General features: G+C 33.7%; 1 protein-coding gene across 3 annotated transcripts in view; it reads right to left on the bottom strand.

Moving 5' to 3' along the window:
• Positions 1–18,043, bottom strand: part of LOC126830874 (uncharacterized) — a 32,069-nt gene extending 14,026 nt beyond the window's left edge. The window contains exon 1 of one of the 3 annotated variants that reach the window (XM_050561334.2): positions 17,916–18,043. The gene's annotated coding sequence lies outside the window, so the exon portion shown is untranslated. Of the gene's footprint in view, positions 1–4,382; positions 4,668–8,729; positions 9,126–17,915 lie in introns of those variants that run through there. The other 2 variants (XM_050561333.2, XM_050561335.2) reach the window with 2 other exon arrangements.
• Positions 18,044–18,289: the final 246 nt, after the last annotated feature.

The following is an 18,289-nucleotide window of genomic DNA, read 5'->3' as shown; positions in this document are numbered from 1 at the left end:
ATTGTGCGTGTTACGACCCTCAATTTAAACATGTCTACCCCCACTGTATACAGTCGCATTCGCTCGTTAAAATTCACTTTTGCTTCTGCCGAAGGACTCTCATCGGTAAAGCTTTGATATTTAGATGGTATTAAGGATTTTCTACTAACAGTCTTTCACACTATAAAGAGGATTGGGCTGAATTATTCCAAAGGTAATTCAATAACTACACACTGTACTGAAGTCAGAAAACAAGATATGAACCCAGTCAAAGTTTCTCACATCAAAACAAAGAAGAAAAAAACCCCCAAAACAACTGATATGTTTATAAGGAACAAATGAATGAATTAGTTTAGAATTTCTACTGATATTTATTCTAAAGCATCTTTTATTTATTAATGAAAGATTCAGCATTAACAAATCCCCCTGTGTATCAAATGAGCTCTCACAGAATACAAAGTGTACATTAACAATGGTGTTAAAATGCTAGTCTGAGAGGCGAATGGGAGAAGATGAGCACCTCAATGACTATAATTTTAATTGAAACTCAAGTCTTATTTAGCTGTCTTCAAGTTTAATTCCTCCCAAATCAATATTTTGTCTTCAACCATTCTTTTGAAGAAATTACACGTTGAATCTGTCTCGTTGAAGAATGGGTCACATTGTTCTGACATTAGCCTCTAAACAACAAGCTTGTGTCTGCTTTTCTTTAAATTGAGAAACCTATTTGCATAATTAGCAATGGTGACAAGAAATGGTGAAACTTGTTCAATTAATAGGGATGAAAAAAACTTGTATATTTTATGTTAATCATGACACTAGATATTTGTCTTCAAACACTTGAATTAAAAGTCAGTGTTTTAGAAATACATAGCAATTCTTTTAAAAATTTCATGTAAATATTACTCCTTGTTATACACACACTCACATTCTGTTATTCTATTCCCCCATAGCTAGATCAGAGTTTTTAACATTTGCTTAGTTAATATGGGATGATTAGTAATAAAGTTTTTGCCCTTGTCATGTAATACCTTGTTAAGGCTGTACAGGCCAGCGTTTTCAAGTTTTGTTAAGTTTATATAGGATGATTATATATAGTGATAAAGTTTTGGCCCTTGCCATTTAAAGCTTGTGCAGGCTCTACAGTTCAGAGTTTTCAACATCTGTTTAAGTACTATGGGACAATTTGTAAAAGAGTTTAGGCCCTTATCATGTAAACCTTGTGCAGGGTCTACAGGTTTGGGATTAAGAGTTTTCAAGTTTCGTTTATAGGACGATTAGTTATAAAGTTTTTGCCTGTCATGAAAACCTTGTGCATGCTCCTCAGAGGCCAAAGATGATAAAATGACAATTGATGGAATTCAAAGTAAACCATCATTCCAGTTAAAGTAACATCCTACTTTTCTGCACAGATTGAGCTAATGAAGACAGTCATACATAATGCAGTGTGCTATGAGAGAAATTTTGCCCGTACAGTGGCGCTACAGGCTCCTCTTATATCGAATTCCAATTGTTAAAGATTATTTTATGGGTATGCCAATGTGTACACGGGGGCTCAGTTTTTCGTCCCATCTGAACGGCTAGGCAGCTGTCCTTGTCAAGTCCTCTGTCCTGCACCCCTGACAAAGGAAAACCACGCTTGAAATTCCAGAGGAAGTTTCTCTCGGCCAACACCGGGATTGAACACAGGACCTTCAGGTTAGCAAGCCAATGTCTTATTCACTTAGCCACCTCGGTCCCAAATTCTGATTAGATTGGAGCAAGCAGTTCACACTGATCTGATAAAAATGTCTAATTCATGCTTTTTTTTTCCACTTGGAAGAAATACCTTACTTGTAGACATGCAAAACAAAGCCACAGTTAATGTTTAAATTTCATTTGTGAACATTAGATTAAATAAATATCATTTTTTCCCTCATTTTATATATGTTTCATTCAATTTTTTCTCGATTAAATGAATGAATGAATGAAGAAATGGGGTATAACATCCTGCTTTTCTACACCAACCGGGCTAATGATAACTGTCATACAACGTGCAGTATGCTATGACGGCAACTGAATTCCGACCTTCAAGGGTTCTTTTATGTGAATGCCAACGTATACACAGGACCTTGGTTTCTCATCACATCTGAATGTCTAGCCACTGTTCTTGCCAGAGGAACATTAGGAACAATCTTGGGACCTCCAGGTTAGTGAGCCAGCGCCTTACTCACTAGACCAACGCAGCTCCAAATTTCTTCCAGAAATAAGTTCTTATCTTTCTTCTGGAAGACACTGCACCATCTGCATATTCAATAATAACTATGTGAAACAATGATTTAATCTTTAATAAACTTTAAGAGAGAGAGAGAGAAATGGGGTGTAACGTCCACTTGGCACAAACTGGGTAAATTCGGGACTAACATATGGTTCAATTTTATTTCGATAAGTCGCTTACACATAGTGGTCTTTAGCATTGGGAACAAACCGGAGGACCCAGTTGACTCAATGACAGACCTTAAGATACAACATGCACACGCTAACCATTCGGCCATCCAACCCCCCTAATAAACTTTAAAGTCTATTTACTAAAATGTTGGCATATAAAAATGAATGATAATTGAAAATGATGAGGAGTACATGAAAGCTATTTACATGCAAGTACGTCACATTGAATCTGTAGATAATTCTCCACACCAGATCGACTGCAAATAGTTCCTAGCACCATTATCAATTTAGCTTGTTTTGTTGGTTATAGTGTCATGTCATTAAATCAATTATCTGTTTGATAATGATCACCATAGGATGCTAATATTCCTTAATGGCTGCCTAAGGGGACACATTAAAGTGATAATCACATCAACATCGGTAAACGATTTAAAAACATCTCAATTGTTCAGAATTGAAGACTACTCTCATAGTCCCGATTGTAGCTTTTTAAATATTTCCAATTAGCTATAATTAAAGACATATGTAATTTACTTCCTAAAACACCTGATACCACTTCTCATTTGACATAATTTCTCCCATATTTTTAACTAATTTTTCTTCAGATCTACCAAGACTAGGCCCCGAGTTCACAAAGCATTCTCAGACTTAAGTTAAGAATTTACTCAAAATTGTTCCCCTTATTTTATCCAAAATATAGCCCATTATAAAACTTTGTTGTTTTAATGTATCAAAATCATCAATAAGATACTATGTGCAAAGTTTTGTGTTTCTGGATCAAAGATATTTCTCATAAACAGTGATTGAAAGTTGAGTAAATTCTTAACTTAAGTCTGAGAATGCTTTGTGAACTCGGGGCCATATTCCTGTAGCAATGGTTACAATGGTTACAATCAACTGGTAATTTCTCTGCTACTGCTGCTCATATTGAAATGAACTATACATATCCAAAATAACTCATGACTTAATGAAAACAAAGATTCTATAATTTCTATCTTATTGCAGCAATGGTTAAGTATATGATAGTGCTTGTTAACATAGCTTCGCGAACATGGGATCAAATCAGTATGCTTATTTTCTATAACCATCTGATACAACTTAACATTTATTTGTGATGAGTAGGCAGCAAGGGCACTGAACTCTTAACTAGAATCTCCCATGTTACAGATTCTCATCATGGGCTGATGACCAATTTACACTTGTCTGGGGTAGTGCCTATAGCATTGACAAAGAAATAGTTGCCTGCTGCCTAGTTCTATGGATGGGGTAAAAAAACTGTGGTTCACCTATGTACACACTGGAGTGGATGTGAAAGAACTCTTGAGAGTTTGAATTCAATGAAAAGGAGATGGGAATGCTGCTGTCTGGTCATAATTCATCCCTCTAACTATTATGTTATTCTCATATTTAACAAAGTATGGTTTTGGGTCATTTGACTATTTCATTGTTCGTGGGATTTCCACGGAACAAATTCCCTATGACTATGATAAAATTTGCTGCTCAGCAATCATCATGTCACCAGAAATTTAAAAAAAGGTGAATTTAAAGGCAATAAGTCTTGAAAAAGATGCCAATACATCAGGACTTCAATTAAATAGCTGACAGATTCTTGAAACTTTGAAGAAAATAGTCGCAGTAATCAATCAAACCAGTGATGCTTTGATAACACCTCTCAGGATATTTCTTTGATCGTTTTCTCCGCAAACAAATAGAAAATCAAGATAAAAGCTACTACATCTCTTAAGAGAATAAATTCTGTCAACAAGAGTGTAATTTAATAGAAACTTCAGTTCTCTAATCTAAATTCGTTTTCACTCAAATTCAGTCAAATTATCTTCTGAAAATATCTGAAATGATTACTAAATGTATAAAGAAATCTATTTTAAAGGTGCAGGTAATTTAAAATGTATCCACACACAAGAGCAATATCAGTATTCATTACATCCATTTCTATGTAGTTGAACACAAAAATATACCTTTTTGTTTGGAATCCATATTCGTATCTGTTCTGTACAAATGAAGATCCTCACAATAAACTGATGGTCGAGTAACAGACGTCTGCTTCTAAATCTGTTTCTCAATGAAAGATTACAGACACAAAATAATGACCATATAGGACTTCAAGTTTCCATCAGTTGTGTAGGCTACTTTTCTCAACTCTTGGACTTATCCTCCCTGTTTATAGCTAGCCTTTCATACTAGCTTTTAGATTTGTTTCCTTTTTCAAAGTAATTATTGTTCTTTAAGAGTAGCTGGAGGATTTCCTGTATTATGCACGTAAAACTTCCTGTATTGTGGTATATAAAAGACATCCAGCAAATGAAAATGGCCACTTAAATAACGACGTCTGATCTTTTTCCTGTCGCCATCTCTAAAGATATACTATAAATTTACATGGGCATGGTCGCAATCAAAGCAAGTATCGTAATACAGACAACAAGCAGTGGTTTACTTCATTACCATTTCTGGTGATAGTATCATTACAATTTTACCTATCAACTTGTCCCTGTCTGGCAAATTTGGGCTCGACTGGCTAAATATAATCTTTGTCATAGCAAATCACAAAAATCAAAAAAAAAAAATTCCTACTAAAATCAATGAAAATTAGTTAAATCACAAAGTGAATCAATTGAAAATATAAATTTTTTTACAGCAATCTAAAAGAGTTGCCATCATTTTTTCACCCAAAATTTTAGATTTATGCAAATAACTATCCTCGTTTTTAAATATTAGACTGATACTAAAATAACATCTTTTAACCGCCATATATATCTCACAAAAGATTTCGTCATTCAAATTATAAGTAGAAGTTTTAATGTGAAACTACCTACAAATTATAATGATTCTCAGAAACTGTTAAAAGAATTTGTAACCCCTCATATTACCATAAATTACAAGAGTCAAGACCACTCCTTCATGGTGACAGGACTTTGGTCAAAAGGTTAAATTCAGTGTCATCAGCTAAAGAAAACATCAAATAACCCACTCAAACATAGTCACACATATTAAGTTCTTAATATAATTTACTTATCTTCAACTGACTTTTAATTAGAGCCAATTAACAAGTACAATAACAACAACTCTCTTACATTTTCATTAATTCCACTGAGTACAGCCACAGCCTACACATTTTATATTCATGGCAAACCCAACATGACGGGAATCAATAGTACATGCAAAATAAAATTATCTTTTACACATTATAATAATCCTGGATGATATTAAACTTTTAAAGGCATACATACATCCCTCCAAAAGAGGAAATGAAATGAAATGGGGTTTATCGTCCTACTGTTCTGCTCTGACTGTACAAATGAAGACGGGAATATGCCATACAGTGTGCTATGAGGGAAATTTAGCCCGGGTAGTGGCACTACGGCCTGCTCTTATATCGAAATCCAACTGCCAAGGGATCTTTTTACGTGCATGCCAATGTATACACCGGCCCTCATTTTTTGTCCCATCCGAATGACTAAACACCTGTCCTTGTCAGGCCCTCCATCCTACACCACTGACAAGGGGAAACCACGTTGAAAATCCCGATGAACTATCTCGGCCAATACAGGGATCGAACATGCGACCTCCAGACTAGCGAGCCAGCGTCTTACCCACCTAGTTACAGAGGCTCCCTATCCAAATAGGAATTTTTCAAGACATTTTAGGACAACAAAAGCACCAAATTCTTATAATCTTAATTTGAAGATATAATAAAATTCAAGACTAGGACAAATTAACTCCTTACTAGAAGTACAGCCAATGCATGGAGGAATCCTTGTACAGTGCAGGCAAGATCGGGTCTCAGTGATACAGTTGGGGACCCAAAGAATATAATATAACTAAATGATGGGTAATATTACCCAAGAAATGAACTTGACAAGACTGGATTAGAAGAAGAGATATTTTATTCCACAGGTAGATAAAGGGCTTGCACCAGAAATGCGTCCTGAAATACAAATACTCTTCTTGTCGAGTCTGTTGCTTAAGGTATTTTTCCTGTGCTTTAAATTTATATAGATTAGTGAAATTTGCCAGTTATAATTTGAAAAAAGAGTAGTCTGTAGTGCCGATGTTCAGATAAAATGTCCCACATAGCACTGTAAACAGTATGATATTTGACAGAGATCATGTACAGTAACATTTAAATTGTAGGAACTATGGCACTAAATAGTCCCTAAATCAACCTTTCACAATTATGATACGTTTACAAGCGGTGTGGTGAGTGGTCTAACACATGCAACTTTAAATCAAGTGGCATGGTTTCAATCTCAAGGAGCAGTGTCACTTGCCCAACCTCATGTGGTTTCCTTCCACTGCTAAAGACCCATGAATAATTTGCATTAAGTGGATGTTAAACCCCATCTCTCTCTCTCTCTCTCTCTCTCCCACAATTTACCTAAGATACACTAAATACCGGAAAACACCGGAAAAACCTAACCCTAAACCTAACCCTAGCCTGGTCCTCTGGAAAACACTGGAAAAACCTAACCCTAACCCCCCGCACACAGAGGACCAGGCTCCGGGTTACCTATTTAGGGTGTTTTCCGGTATTTAGTGTATTTACCGGTATTTAGTGTTTTTCCTGTGTTTTCCAGCATTCAGTATAACATGGTGTTTTCCGGGAGTGTTTGCCGGTGTTGTCTGGTATATAGTATTGCCGGTGTTGTCTGGTATATAGTATTGCCGAGAAAAATGAATTGAAAATTTCATTTGAATTACTTTTTTCTGAGCCAAGTTATCACGGTTTGTAGTTTTGACAAGATTGCTTGTTAATTATTGAAACCAAGGTAGAGGTATATTCAAGGCTTAGTCTCGCTTCTCCATTATTAAATTAAATCATTAAATGGCTGAACCGTTCTAACCTATAGTTAAAATCTCCTGCATCTGATGGCATCGAGAGTTTATTATGGTCTGGTCATGTCAATAAATGTCTAATTAATAATTCATATAATAACTATATAAGGCATAAAGAAAGACCAGCAATAGGCAAATTTAGCTCTTGAATTCTTTAACTACAGTTGAGAAAGCTAGACACTGCTTTAAATTTGAGACCAACTTTACAGGACTGGAAGCGGTCTCCTGATCATTACGTGAAAAGAGATAAATAACATCCAGACAAATCTTGATTAATGAGCTTAGAAATAATGGAGGGACTTATAACTGCTTATATCATTTATGTAATGATTTATTAGACAATAACATTATAGACAGCAGTGATTAATGTTACACTGACATGCAAGTCATGGATACTTTTGGTGGGGGAGGGGGGGATTTTCTATAGGTAACGCTGACATTCTCCAAAGATAGGATTGATTATATAATGGTAATGATAAACACAAATGGTTTTATGCAAGACTATTACTGTATAAAACAGAGGTAATTCTTATACTCATCCAATTCAATGGTTACGTACTGTGATTTCACTATAACACTGTTATTGGGGTTCACTGATATAACCCATGTTATAGCAGGGCCGGATTAAAACCTAAAGAGGCCCTTAATACTTAAAAGCTTTTGGTGCCCTCATATATATGTAATTCAAAATATAAACTATAATAAACCATAAACAACCACCAAGCACATGATTAGAGTTTTTCAGGGATTTTATAAACATCATCATTAATTGCGACAAACAAAATAACAGTATGAAGAGACAAAAACAATGAAAAACTAATTGAAAGTTCTTAACTAATTTTTAAATTAAATATTTAAAATTTTGCATCTAACCATGCAGACATTCTGTGGTGCCCCCATTCCCATTATACCCTAAGCATATACTTATTTTGCTTAATGGTTAAACCAGCACTTTGTTAAAGCTAGCCTCCTACAAGCAATGCCAAATCCCACCTAACAGCAATCGGCGTAATAGTGCAGCCTCAGTATAATTTAGTTTTCAATTTGATTTCAAATACAGAGTCTGGTTGGGCACATAATTATAATTAACAGCAAAACAAGTCACATCATTCACATAAATCTTAAAATTCAAAAATATGTACAAAGACAATTGTTATTATGTTCCTGATATTAAAAATACCTCTGTGAAGAATAGTGTGGCTTGTATGAAAAAAAAAAAATATTTGATTGATTTGTCTAAGACACATAAAGTTGGCAGTGTGAAATCAAATCTAAACTTTAAATAACCAAAACTTAAATCAGAAATGATCAAATTGAATAATTTCAGGACCAAAATCTTTTTAAATAAAAATGTCTTTGATCGTCTATGATCTTATATTAAGAGTCAATATTTAACCGGAATTCCGGCATATTAGGACTTCAGTTATTAATATTATATGATACAAGATTGTGAAAATTGATTATCAACTTACCAACACCTGAGACCAATCATAACAAATTATCACACAAACAGAAGATTCGAAAAAATCCTATATTCACGATTCATATTTCACTTCTGCTCCAATAATCCTGTTTACTATAGCGTAAAGTAAATTACCGTAAATCAAGTGTATAAAATCACTCGGACTAGATACCAGATGAACAAAATTAGCAGATAACACATAGAATGTATTGACTCAAAGTAGACGATCCAACTCTACGCTCTCTTCCAACAAACATCACTTACTGACAGGGGACTGGAATTGGGACCATCTCGACAACGTTTGCAGAACAAATCCAAATATTTGTCTGCTAGTCCTCGGTGGTTAGTTATGCAATTTTCTTAAAACAGGGTCAAATCTTCTGTAAATACTCCAACAGATTTGAAGATTTGTCCTTCTTTAACTTTCCAAGTTTGGATTTGATTTTTGAAATTGCTGATGGCACATTTAAATGAGGGACTAAATCCTTCGTTCCGTGACACAGATGACAATTAGAGATGATCTTGTTAGCGTTGTGTAAAGAACCGTGTTCTACTTATTTTGCTTTGTGGGTTTCTTTGTTTTAAAGAAGGGGATAAGATGAGTGGTACAGTGCTTTAACATGCAGTTTAAAAGGCATTTATTGACAGACCAGACGGCCTGTATTTGCTCATGATATTAGTATTTTGACATAGTTGGTGGAGATGACCCATTGCACTTTACAATTCTAAACAAAAATACACCAACCAGTCGATTTTAACAAAATCAAAATCACCTATTCAATGAAAGATAGGTTGCCAGGCATTCCACAAATATGGTAAAACTTAAATGGAAGTTATTATCAGAAATTCAATAAGATTCCTTGATACACAAACAGAGCTGATGATAACACTTTTGTTAGAGCATTTAGAAGTTTATACAAAGTAATCATTGGCATTAACTCTGGAAGTTTTTATCAGGTATTCAATAGGCTTCCTCACTGCACTAACAGCTTATATCAGATTATAAATGTAGTCTGCAGACTATTCACAAGAAATCAAAGTAAATTGTTGACCGTCGAATTAAGTGAAGAAACAACTAAAAATTCACTTTGTTAAGAATTTTAGATTTGTTTATGGCCTAAGCTTTCGAACACAAAATCAGTTATACATAGGCCCCCTAAGCTTATTTAAGCATTGGCTCTATCTGTAAATCTTAAATTTAAAATGTGGACAGATATCCATCCACTGAGCAAACAAATAAATACATTTAAGTGGTTAATTAGTCATTTCAAGTAAGCAAGCAATTTCTAAAAATACATTACTAAAGTGATTAACAGAGAGAAAATACATTACCATAAAACTGAATATCCAACCTAAACATAATTTTATAAAGCATAATTGTTTTTGAAAATTTTCAGTTCCATCTACTGAAAACAGATCTATGAAATGCTATGAAATGCTTCTACCTTTTTACCAAATCTATTCATTGAAAACAGAACTATATTGGTTCAAGAAGCTTCATTCTTGATTATCACAGACTGTCAGCAGAGTACGGGCAAACCAACTCACTTGATAATTTGAAGTGTAGTCACATTTCATTTCATCGCATATTTATCACCTTCATGGAGGTCAATACTTGGAATCTCATACTTGGAATAAATTTCAGTCTTGCCTCAAACATCAGTTAATATAACCACACAAAGTATTACAATATCTCAGACGATGCACCAAGAATGCGTCTGCCAGATCTAAGACCAATATCAAACAAAGTACAAAATGAAATTAAACATGTTGTATAACCATAAAGCAATCAAAAGAAAAACCACGACAAATTACACAGTTGGCATATCAGTGTATTATAATCTAGTTACCCTACAGACAATTAATGTTCCCATACTAATACATTTCAAGTTCCAAACACATAAAAAGAGATTATTGCATTAATAAATACGACTCCTGGCAAATTATTTAGATTGGCAAAAAAAAATATCATTTATTCAGTGTCATAGTAAACTTTACACTGCACACTTTGGATAAACTGTACTTTATCTTGGGAATAAGACCAGTTTTTAAGAAAATCTGATCATTCTTATGGAAGTGATAAGCACTGTACCATAAATAAGCATCTTTTTAAAACAAAGCTTCAAAATATAGGATATTCTCAAACAATTAATCTTAGCATTGGCCTTAGTTTGTAGGGTAAGAAGATATTCCTTATGATCTATTAATCAATATCTACAGCACCAGTACTTTATTTACAGGGTTCACAAAATAAGTAGAACTCCTCTTAGTATAAATCTTTTGAGCCCAATATACTTAAACATGCATTATGTGAGATTTAGATAAAGAGTTGGCCTTTCTTGCTATAACAATTCAAATATAGATGAATATATCGAATATTTTATTCATATTACTTTATTCTGAGCAAAGTTATGAGTGCTTGAAGATGTAGCATAGATTGTTTATTATCATAGCAACAGTACTTGACAATCAAGTCTAAGTCTTAATTATCCATTTTATCATTAAATTATTAAATCTTGTGGGTGTCCGATGATCTAGAGAGTTGAAAATAGCTTTTCATGTGAATAAACGTCTAAATAATAGTTCAAGTAACTTTTGGAGCCAAAATAAAGACTTGCAATAGGCAGATTTAGTTCTAACATAATGCATAAAGAAATTATTTTATTTAAAACATCGGCAATACTATATACCGGAAAACACTGGAAAACACCAGAAAACAACCGGAAAACACCATTTTATACTGAATACCGGAAAACACCGGAAAAACATTAAATACCGGAAAACACTGGAAAACACCTGAAAACAACCGGAAAACAATGGAAAAACACTAAATACCGGAAAACACACTAAATACCGGAAAATACCCTAAATGGGTAACCCGGACTGGCACCCTAAATAGGTAACTGGGAGCCTGGTCCTCTGTGTACCTGGGTTAGGTTTAAGAATTTAAGTGTGTAAAGCACTATCTCACTAACCAGGAGGTCCGGGATTCAATCCTGGTGTTGTCCAAGAAAACTCCCCCGGATTTTCCAGTATGGTTTCCCCTTGTCAGTTGAGCAGGACTAAGGGCCAGGCAGGAACAGTGTCTAGTCATTTGGATGTCTGGGCAGAATTTCCCATATAGCACATTTTAAACCCCATTTCAGTCACTCATTCTGTAAGTGAAAGTCACACCTCTGGGATTGTCCGTCTTGCTAAACTGGACAATAAACATATTATTTTTAAAAAAGAAAAAGTCTGATGCTAAAAATAACATCCTCGAACACCATGTTAGAATCAGAACAAAACCTTGTAAAAATGGCTGGATGCTAATCCGCTATCAGTGTTGTGTTATTTTCAGAACAAACTGTTATAGGGTCAGTTGTTGATATAGTCCAGGTAAAAATAGTAAAAACAATTCATTGTCCCATCATCCCTGCCCAGCTTAAAGTCCTATGGTGTCATGATCCCACTCATTAAATGTTATTTAAAGAAGACAAGAGTCAATAAATTAACTATTAGCTAAAACATTCTCACACTGTTTGTTAAATACACTTTAAATCCTACGTTTTATTCCCACGAGTCAATTAAATATATTCATACCATTTTTTATTTCACCAGTCAAATTTGTAACATGGATGGGAAATCTTTCTTTGTTCTTTTCGTTGAATAAGCAGATTATTTTCCCTCATAATGTGGATCTTAACTGTGCAATAACTAAACATTTTCAATGTTATTGCACACTTATGCTGGTTTATGCCAGTTTTAGTAGAAATCATATAGAGAAGTGGGGTGGGTTTTCTTTGCAATAACAATGAGCATGTTGAGCAGGTGTACATGTTACAGGTCATTCGTTGACATGTATAACATCTATAGGCTTAAGGCCTCTGTGGTTAAACCTGTTAACTCATGAAAGCTGTGTTATAAATATAACATATCAAAATGTATATTTAATAAAATTTACAGATTTATTGTCTTAAATTCCAGATGTTACAAATGTGTATTAACTGAACAAAATCCTCAAAGTTGAAGTGGTGTCAGATATTCTAGAAATATTAAGCATATATTGCCTAGTGCACCCATCACTATTTAAATAGTGCAATAGTTTGTAGTTGATTTTATACATTTACTAAAACTAATAATACAAATGTTCACAATTATCTTTACCCCAATATTAACTCTTCAGCAAACTTTGTGAAAACTCTTTCTAAACACCTGATACCACTTCCCATATGAAGATATCTCATCATCTAACAAAATTTGTTGTACTTTTGTATAGTGCATGAAATATTTTTTCCTCTTTACTTACTGGGACAGGACACCATAAATAAAAGTGGCTTGAAGTATGAAAATCAATTGCCAGAATGAGATGATATAACCTCTTTGTCAGAAATTTTCAAATCAAAATATGGTGGTTAGTGACTTTTTTAAGGAATTTCATTTCTCAATTGCATGAGTGACACTTACCACTATAACTCTGGTAATTACAGAGTGGAACTTTTGGGGACCAAATCTACATGTACAGGACACAGAATAAAGAATTGAAACTGTCTTTCACCCTGAAGACTGAACTCACCAGTTTTAATCACTACATGATGGGCTTTTCCTTTAATAAAGAACCCTAAACAAATTTCAACAATATTCCTCTCATATATGGCAACTTTTAACCCTGCTCTTAATATAGACTAGAAAGCATGATAAAATGATATTTCTATGATCATTAGACCTTTCTGTTCAGACATAAAAGATAATTTACGATACCACGCAAAATTTATTCTTTGGACAATAATTAATGGATTTTACTTGCAAAATCATTAATCACATAATTCTGGTACAGAAACGTCAAGTTAAACTATAATCATCCCAGCCTTTGGGTATAGTTTGTTAAACTGATGTAAAAATATCAGGATAATTACAAGGACCATGCACATACATGTTAACAACATTGATCTTTATTACACGCAAAAAAACAAAATGACACAGAGATTTTATTCCCTTGGAAGTCTTGATCAAAATACAGTAATCTTCATGAATTCAATATATGTATGTTTAAAGATTGAGAGTGAGAGTGAGAGATTAAAGTAGCTAAGTCTCTAAATCAATATCATCCAAAGTCTTACACGTTGAAAACACGAATTATTTGTCAATTTAAATCAACATTGATGTTGTGATCTTACCGGGAAAAGGTAGGCTTCTGATATCCAATATTTAAGACAAAATAAACATTTTAGCATTGGTACACGAATCGTGTACCATAGTGCGTTTCAGCGTCATTTGTAATAAGTGACCAGAAAGAACAAGGCTAGACATATTGCACAACTCATGTCAAACAGTGACGCCATATCTTATCTGGAGAGCATGTGCAATAGACTGGAATAACCAGACGCTAGAAATTGCCATTCGGTTGAGACTCATGCCGTATTTCGCTGGACATAACTGATTTGAAATTAGAGTAAAAACAGAAACAATTGAATCATGAATGTAAATCAGTTTATATACAATAGGATTACATTATTATATCCGTTGCGACTCATTTGGTCAATTTCTAGGTACCAAATTTAGCGATTTAGCTCCTTTAAGTAATATATAGATACCGCACAAGGGCATGAGAGTGTTATATGTATCTAATATATTACGCAATGTCTTGCTCTAGACCTTTAAACAACTTAAAATACACTATCCTGCATGTATCACACATCTACAATATCTTGCCAATACATTATTTGAAATAAGGATACCCACAACATCAAAAGATGACAGCACATTTGTATTTTGAGTAGTGGAAAATTGTTACAAAATAATTTAATCCACTACCTTGTGAACAAAACTTTCAACCACAATTGACAAACAATTCTGTTTTAAAGACAAACAGTAACCTATCCCTATCACAATCATTATGTTCTACTAATCCAAGGGGTACCATCAAATTATCTTAAAACATTTTTATTTTTGGGTGAATAAAATTATCTTATTGTTTTAACAAAAATAGCTGCTTTATATAAAAAAAATTCTGCTTTATAAAAATGCAAAATATAATTACTAGAATTTGCATTCAAATACCAGGTTTAGATGTCAGTTAATAGAATTCTCATCATTATTGATACAACAAATGACAGTTTATTTCATATAAATCATTAAAAACTGTTCTAAAATACCAGTTACAGTGGTCAGACAAAATAAAAGTATAATTCTAAAATCAAACTTTTGGAAATAATTCATAACAATCCTGAAAAAATATAAATTCACAAAAACATGATAGTCTAATGAATAAAAAGTCAACAACAACAATATTACCATTCATATAAAGAAATCATAATATATTTGTCCAAATTTCATCAATTAACGCTCAAACAAACCAGCAATTAATATCATTCTATCCAAATTATAATACTTGAACTGAACTGTAAGAATATATTCTTAATTACAAAAAGTTGCTAACCTCACGTAGGAATCAACCAACAACTGAATAGGATTCAACTTTGTGATTCAATATTTTATCTGATTCATTAAACAAAATAATCATCCATACTGGCTTCAAGTACTAATCTGAAATATATGACTGGTCACCTTTTATTAACCTGAAGAACATAACAAAGAGAATCTGCCATCTTTTGTTCTGGATAATTCGACCCACCTGAAATGCTGTCAATCATTCAACCATGGTGGACAGTTGGAATAAGACAACAGAAATCAATAAGAGTAATGAACATTTATCATTCATAATTCTAATGTCATTTGCTGCCATCATGAAACTCATCTATTTCTGGCGTCTGTTTCATAAGATAAGAGTTTAGACACGTAACTTATACGACTTGTATATTGTATTTCATATGACGCAGTTGTAGACATTATCACTTTATCACAGAAGATAAAAAATTAATTAAAACTATCAATAAATTAATATTTTGAACCATCGTAAAAATTATGTAATCCCCACACATATGAGAAGTGGTAACGGGTGTTCTAAAACAAACAAGCTTAATATGCATCTCTATTTATGAGTCATTGAAGCAATGGTTTCAATTCCCAAAACAACCCTGCAAAAAAAAAAACCCAAAACTTGTAAATATTATTCTAAGTAACAAAGATCTAGAATATTTCTAGATAACATAAATACCTTTAAGTTCACCAAACTTTTGCTTCCAAAGTAGTTGCAATTACACGAGAAATGTCTCTGTTGAAGCTAACATTGTATTTTGTAATTTGAACATGTTGTTTCTCACATTCCAGCCTCTATCACTATGTAGGCGACTTAATTTGTCAGACTATTCCTGTAAGAAACTATGATAGGCATGCAAATACCACTTACGATGTGTAAGTTAAACTGTCAACTATAATTATAAAGATAAGTGGTGATTGAAGTTGATTTGTCATGCGGAGACAAAATCAATAGTGACTAATAAACTCAATGAAATGAGGCATAAATTCTGGTAGACTTCTAGCACTAAAAGGCAACATTTTCTAGACTAACTGGACAACTACTGTTTATACCCATGTTTACTGTAATAATAATGGGGTAAATTTGTTTAGCATAAATTTCCATTTATACTGAAAGCTGTGGTTTTAGTATTCTGACAATAGCAAAGCAATGAATATAGGTCTCTTGGGAACATTTGTAACATTGGATGAGAAAAGATATTTTAGTCTTTAAGTCTTTAATTAGAGTGAAAAACCCACAGTTAACTTTAAGTTCAAATCAATTATAAGATAGTCACCCCGAGCATGGAAATACGCCCACAGAGCATCTTTGTCTCGCAAAAAAGATAGCCATAAACAGCAGCTTATCCAAATATAAAGCTTGGTTGTTCAACAAATGTGATAAGGATCCTTTACACTTTTAAGAAATCTAATCTATTTCTTGTTCACAGGCTTGGACAAAATCCATTAAAAATTAGTCTCTATCGCATTCACAAGCAACTCTGGAACAGAAGGTTACAGAGCGTTAAATTAAAAAAAAAATTTTTCTTTTGTACAGACTCTCTCATTCAAAGGCAAAAACAATGACTCCTTAATGCACTTGATACAAATAGTGTATGATATGAGCGCTGGTCAGATTTGTAATCATGGATGAGACCATACTAAACATAGGCTGCCTGTCTGCAGTTAGCTCCATTTGTGAACAGACACTAAGCGAGTTGACCAACATTTTATGTCCTAAATCAATGATTTTAGTCGAAAACACTAAGTATACTTCAATAATTTTGTTAAGTATTTATTCGGCTTCCATTGAACGTAATTGAGAAGTTTATTTAACCTTTGTGTGTATGACAGGTGTGAAACAGAGTAGAACAGCATTACAAAACAGTACACTAATTATTGGATATGGCGACCATTTAGGGCAGAGATCTATTCTCGAAGTATGAAGTAGATGGGATGAGACCCGTTTCCAAAAATAGAAATAGAACTAGCTGGTTGTAATTTTCCTAGGACGGTAACGATGATGTCATGTCAGCTTTGAACAACTTTTTTAGGGTGGCTGAAGAAAATTTCTTCCTGCCTCTGTCTGACATCCAGCCCTTTCAACGTATGTATACCTCGAAGGGGACTATCTAGCAAAATAAATGGAAACCATCGCCTTTGTAGAGGTCTTTCACATATAGACTTAGAACTTTTCAGCCAACTCTCATGTACTTTTTTCTTAGCTGTTTTCTAGCTGGCTACAATTCTTTAGGAGGTCCGTAAAGTGGCCTAAGGAGTCCCATATGTGCTTTCATACATTAGTAAAAGACTGCAATTATAATTAGATGCCTTATATGTAGTCCTCATGATGGTTCAATGAGTATGACACCAACTTATAAACCAGATGTCCAGGTGTTGATTGAGAAAGTTCCTCAGGATTTCCCTGCCTGGTTTTCCTTTACCAGGAACCATGTCTAGCCTGGCTAGGGACAACAAACTGAGGTCCTGTGTAAATGTTGGCATACACGTATAAAAACCCATGCCAAATGGAATTCAACAATTTATCATCAAATTTAAAGTCATTATCTTGACATTCCTCACTATTAATAAACTTCAAATGGTACCAATGCCACTCCATACAAATGGATCAGAAATCTTTTTTAAGAACACTTTCATTTGATACTAATTATGACATATATGACTGTTCCTGATAATGCCTGTAGTACCTGTAGAAAATTAGATACAGGCTTGATATAAATAAAATCAATGTAAAAAAAAAATTAATTTTTCAAATCATAGAAAATGTCATTTACAATACCTTTTTTCTCTATTCTCTACAGGTTCGGATACAGATCTCCAAGATATCTTCTGAATTCTTATTAATCCATTCTTCTTACTTGTTCACCCAAGCAGACACACAAAATATCTAATTTGTATCTGGTCACATGTAACTATATCCTTCATCTCATGCTTCTTATCTTCTCTATTGTTCTCTGCACAATGATAAATTTACATTTCTTATTGGTAAAGAGATAAGACAACTCATTAGTTAATCAAATTCCCCATCCCACTGGACACACTTAAATTATTTAATTGCTATGACGAACAATTCAGATAAACCTACCTAGCTGAGGCCAGTACTTGTTTTTGTATTTGTAATATACACTGCAGGATCACTGCCCAACAAAATCC

This window comes from Patella vulgata, chromosome 8 (genome assembly GCF_932274485.2).
Source record: "Patella vulgata chromosome 8, xgPatVulg1.2, whole genome shotgun sequence".
NCBI classification, from domain to species: Eukaryota; Metazoa; Mollusca; class Gastropoda; family Patellidae; genus Patella; species Patella vulgata.
Note: the sequence above shows the minus strand (reverse complement) of the source record. Positions and strands in the feature narration are given on the sequence as shown.